Source organism: Erithacus rubecula (assembly GCF_903797595.1).
Source record: "Erithacus rubecula genome assembly, chromosome: 16".
NCBI lineage: Eukaryota > Metazoa > Chordata > Aves > Passeriformes > Muscicapidae > Erithacus > Erithacus rubecula.
Window position 1 is genome coordinate 16,116,932 of NC_136668.1, and position 5,814 is coordinate 16,122,745.

Genomic DNA, 5,814 nt, shown 5'->3' on the forward strand with positions numbered 1-5,814 from the left:
ACTCTGAACTCCTTCACCTGCTCAAAAAAATATATAAAAAAATAAAAATCCACATCCAAGGCTGGGAATGCTGGGCTCAAGCTGCCAGCAGGTAAAGGAGAGGGATGCTGTTTATTTTAGTTTAGCTTATTTAAAGCCTTATAATTCCTTTTCATATGGCTGTGTCCATAATTATTTATTTTGGGCTTGGAGCAGGATTTTCCCTTTTAAAACTGCACCCACTTGAACTCAGCAGCTGCCTTAACTCATGCAATAGGAATGAGCTGAGATTTCCAGGGAGAGGGAATGCAAACCTTCCTACAAAACTTTTCTTACCAGGATCTATCACCCTGGAACTCTCAGTCTGGACAGGGACTGCCCTGGGGAGCAGCAGGAAAGCCAAAATAATTATTTTTATTATTTTTTAATTTTTTTTTTTTTTTTTTTTGAGGGGGAAATATTCCTAGAATTGGAAATGCAAGTGGAGAAAACTTTTTTCAGGGATTTCTTGCACTCAGAGATGGACACAGGTGATTCTGCAGGCACAAGGGTTGGAGAATTTCTCTTCTGCAGCAGCATCCCCAGGACTGAAATAAAAAAGGGTGGAGTTTTTAAGGCAAAAGCCTTTAATAATATTAATATTAATCCCTAAATAAGACTTGATAACTTCTGGTGTCCTGGTATCTGGTTCCTCCCTGGAACTGAGGGAGAAAATTCCTGTTCTCTGGGAATTCTGGAGGATTCAAGATTCTACCAAGTTGAGTCTGTGCCTCCATGGGGAAGGTTAATAGTGGGAGTAGAGATGCAGGAATTGCAGGTTCTCTGGTCAGATTTGGAGCCATTTTTTATCCCAAATATTCTTTTTAATTTAAGCTCACCAGAGCTAATTTTAGCACGAGACAGTTTTACACCATTTCCCTTCGAGCTGGCAACATCCAGAAAAATTGAAATAAAATCAACCCCAGGTTAAAATCACCCAATTCCCATCGTGCAGCAAATAAAAACACTCGTCAAGAGATTTAATCTGTGCTTTTAAAAATCCGGGCACCACACAAAGCCCCGTTCCCAGATACCATCGCCGAGGTGGGTGCTGCACACAATAGCTCATCTAAAAGTCATTACTGGCATTGTTTAAGGGGTTAAACCGGGTTTGTTTAGGGAGTTAAATGGGGTTTATTTAAGGAGTTAAATTGGGTTTGTTTAGGGAGTTAAATAGGGTTTATTTAAAGAGTTAAACTGGGTTTGTCTGATATTCCTGAGGTGGGAAATGTGGTGGTGCCTTTTGCTTCCAGGGGCTGCTCTGCCTTCAGCTCGAGTTCGTGGATGAGAAAATGAGAATGGGATGTAAAAGGTGGGATGGAATATTAAAAAGGGTGGGATATAAAAGGTAGGATGGAATATAAAAGGTGGGATCGGATATAAAAGGTGGGATGGGATATAAAAGATGGGATGGGATATAAAAGGTGAGATGGAATATTAAAGGTGAGAAGGAATATAAAAGATGAGATTGAATATAAAAGGTGAGATGGGATATAAAAGGTGGGATTGGATATAAATTAAATAAATTATAAATAAAGGTGGGATGTACGGGACGAGCTGGGAATGGGCTGAGGAATTCCCCTGGAATAAGAGAATGGATGTGAACAGGGTTCACATCAGGCTGAGAGGGAATTCTCAAAAAAGGTGATTAAAGCAAATTAAACCCTCCCAGGTGCAGAACATCCCTGCAGCACCCACCGTGGCCACCCCCCTGCAGCCACTCCTCAACCCATCCCCCTGGAGCTGAGGCAAAGCTCTGCAGCCTCTCAGCTATTTTGGGTTTGATACGAGGCAGATTTGATAAGAAAGCTCTCAGGAAAAACCAAATTTCCTCTTGGACTCCACACATATTCCAGCACAGCGAGTTCCTTTTCCTATCAGCTCGTGGAGCAGCCTTCTAAAATTAGGAGAGAGGTGGAATGTCCTCCCTGCACACAGGGACCTGTCCTCAGCCCCAGGACTCACCTTGGGGCACAGCAAACCCTCCTGGATGGAGAGCTGGACAGCACAGAGTGTCATTTCCATGGAATATCTCCTCTATCCATGGCCATTATTTATTTTTTTAAATTTTTATTTATTTATTTATTAGTATATTATTTATTTACACCACTGGAGGTAAATTTTGCCTCCTCCTTAATGACACTGAGAATTGTCTGAGCAGCTCAGGACGCTGGGAGAAAAGCAGCAGAAAGGTTTTAAACCAGAAGGCATCTTCAATTCAGCCAAAATTTGGTGCATTTCTCTTGGAATCAACCTTGGCCTCACACCATGAGTGGCAGGTCCTGCCCAGGCTCCTGGGAATTTATGGCTGCATGAATTGAGACACAGCCTCAAGCTTCACCAGGGGAGATACAGGTTGGATAGTAGGAAAAAAAAAATTCACAGAAAGAGTGATAAAGTGCTGGAGTGATCTGCCCAGAGAGGTGGTGGAGTCACCATCCCTGGATGTGTTTATAAAAGACTGGATGTGGCACTGGGTGCCATGGGATGGGGTGAGGTGTTAGGAAATGGGTTGGACTCGATGATCTTGAAGGTCTCTTCCAACCCAAAATTCTGTGAATTCAATTCACTGTACCTGGGTGTCCCCTCCAAGCTGCTGGATGGGGGTGATGGAGCAGAAACCACCCAAAAATCCCCCATGTGTGGCAAATTCTGCAGCAGCAGAGCCTGCAAGGAAAGCAGGACAAGGGAACCCTGCTGGCACCAGGGGCTCAGGGCAGGGACAAACCAAGAGGCAGCTGTGGGTTGGGCACAGAAACCTCCTGTGCTCGTGAAAACCATGTTCAATTGTGGGGAAAACAGCAAGGAGAGGAAAAAAAACCAGTGATAAGCATCCCTCCCAAGAGGCACAGCTGGCACATCTGGAGGAGAGCAGCAAGAGGGAAGGCAGAGTGGATTTCCAGGCTCAGAGGGTGCCCGTGGGGCTCAGGGTGGGCAGCAAGGATGGTGGGAGCTGCAGGAGGAGGAGGGACCCCTCTGCTTCCCTGCAAGGATACTCACAAATTCTTCCCTGTCAAAAACACTGGTTTTGTTGAGGATTGTCACTCCCAAGCTCTTGCCAAGAGTCTGATCTGGCCAGGCTGTTTAATCCCAGATTGTTTGTGATAAACATCTGGGCAGGCACAGCAGCATCCAGCTCCTCACAGTCCTTTAGGAAAGTCTTCCATGCCCAAAAGCCTGGCTGTTTATTCTAATTATGTCAGTTGGGCTGATAAAAGTGATTATTTCTCTCTCCCAGCCCTGCTTTCTCATTGATCCCACAGGCTGCTCTTCAAATGTCACTCAGAGAGGAGGGAGCACACATCCAATTATGAAAAGGGAAAAGATCAGCCTGATGACAAAGCACCAGGGCATGAAACAAATGAGATCTGTCTGGTTTTGACACCCTGCAAGTCCAAGGAACCCAGAAGGAGACTTTTGGGGCTCTCCCCTCCAAAAAAATTAAAACTAAACTGTGTCCATAACATCTCTGTGGTTTAGTTTGTGTTCCAGTATAAAGCCCTGAACCCGATGGAAATCTAATAATTACTCAAAAGCACAGGTAAACTCATGCAAACCTCAAAATCCAGTGACACTTGGGGTGATGGAATTTATTTTTATGTGAGGCAAATTCAGAGCAGCTCCTAGAGAGGGATTGCCAGAGACAGGGATGCTTTAGGTAAAATACTCAGTGCAGAGCAGAGAGCTTTCCTTTGTCTCTCTCAGAGCTGGGGGTCCCCAGCACAACCCCAAATTCAGGGCTCAGTGCTGCCTGCAAGAGTGAGCATCTGTGGGATGAGCCTGTTTATTAGGATAAAGAATTTACTAATTATTTGGGGATGCTTGGATTTGGTGTCAGAATACTCAGAAACTTCCCTGGTCACTGCCTGACACCTTGAGTTCTTCCTAGAGCTGTCACCTCATCTCTTACAAAAAAAAAAAAATAAAAAGGGGGGGAATAGGGAGCTGAAGATGAGGAGTAGCTCCCAAAATTCAGAATTTTCTTCTGGTTGTGCTCCTCACTCCCACTGCTGCATCTCCTCCACTTCCAGGAGCTTTTGGCCACGGTTTCCCTGCAAGGTGAGCACTGCACCCGGGGCAGGGGTGGGAATGGATTTTGGATTTTGTGCTCCTGAGCCCCTGTGGGCACAGGGCTGAGGGCTGTGAGAGCCACAAGCTGAGCCCAGCAGGTCCCAGCTCAGCCCGGGGTGTGCAGGGACTGATGGCCCCTTTTATCTTCATTTATTTTACAGGCAGGGGAAGCTCCAGGTAATTAGCTCAGGTCATTAGCTCCTCCCAGATGTGTGCAGTGGCAGGGGGTGACTTTTGGATCTCCTGCTCATTGTCTGTTCGTTTTTGAACCCCTGGAGTGTGTGGATGCAGAGGTGGAGGGTGGGGAGAGCAGGGAAGCTGCTGGTTCGAGGAGATCCCTGCTGAGACAGACACTTCACACCACGGAAACTGCTTTAATTTCATTTCCTGGTTCCAGTACCTCATCTGCCCCTTGCTTTAAACCATGAAACTTCCTCCCTTCTCTATAAATATCCCCAGCACGGCCAGGGTATGACATGGTCACCCAGCAGGCTGTGGTGTGGGGACAATGGGGCAAAAATTGGGGAACCTGGTCTTGGCACCCCAGCACTGCGGGAAAAATGAGATAGAATCATGAAAATACATCAAAACCCAAGAGCTGATGAGTGTCAGATAAGATTCAACATTGATAAGTGTTTAATTGCTGAGCAAGGCAGGACAGAGCTGCATCCAGAGCAGCTGCTGCTGCTGCTGGCATTGGGGTAATCTGGGCAAAACCAATTCTTTATTTTCTCCCTTTCTGTGGTTTTAGCAGCACAGCAGGGCCAGCAGATGAGATGTGGCTCTGGGAGAGCAGTGTTGCTTCAGAGGGATGCAGAAGTGAAACTCCAGAGGCAGTGTTATCTCCTGCCAGGCTAAAAGGAAGTTTTCAGGATTCCTTAGTCCTTATTTAGTGAATTTGTTTGTTTTGGAGGGAAATGCTTGTGATAGTGTCTGGCTCTGACCACATGGCCTGGCTGCAGCCACAGTGTCCAGTGGTCACTCCCTGCCTGGTCAGTGCTCCCAGGACAGTTAAGGGGTGTCTAACCTTGTCCAGCTCTGGGATTTCTGCTTCATTTGGATGCACCCCACAACTGGGGCGCAGCAACAGCGCCGAGCCGGGGGCTGACAGGGACAGGGACCTGGTGACATCCTGTCACGAGGTGTCACCAACCACCAGGGCTCCCCACAGCCACAGAGCCCTCGGGATTTTCCCGGTGCTGCGTGTCCTGGTGACACCCGAGGAGCACACAGGGGACACGGGTGGGATGGGGACACCTCGGGGCGGGAGCGCGGGGACAATTGTGACATTTGCGACATTTGTGACACAGGGATCACCCGTGTGGCGCTGCGGGCAGGAGGCACAGGGTGACAGGAGAGCACGGGGAGCTCGGGGGGAGCGCGGGGACACGGCGGGGATGAGGAGAGCAGAGCGGGGACACGCGTGGGGCAGGGAGCGCGGGGACAATTGTGACATTTGTGACATTTGCGACACAGGGATCACCCGTGTGGCGCTGCGGGCAGGAGGCACAGGGTGACAGGAGAGCACGGTGAGCTCGGGGGGAGCGCACGGTGAGCGCGGGGATGCGGAGAGCGGGGCGGGGACACGCGTGGGGCAGGCGGGGGTGGCCGCGGGGTGCGGGGGGGCCCGGGGCGCGGTGCCATTGGCTGCGCAGGGCTGATGTCACGGGCTGCTGTCACTTAAAAAGCTCCGCGGCGCCTAACGGGCTGGGACACGGGCTGGGA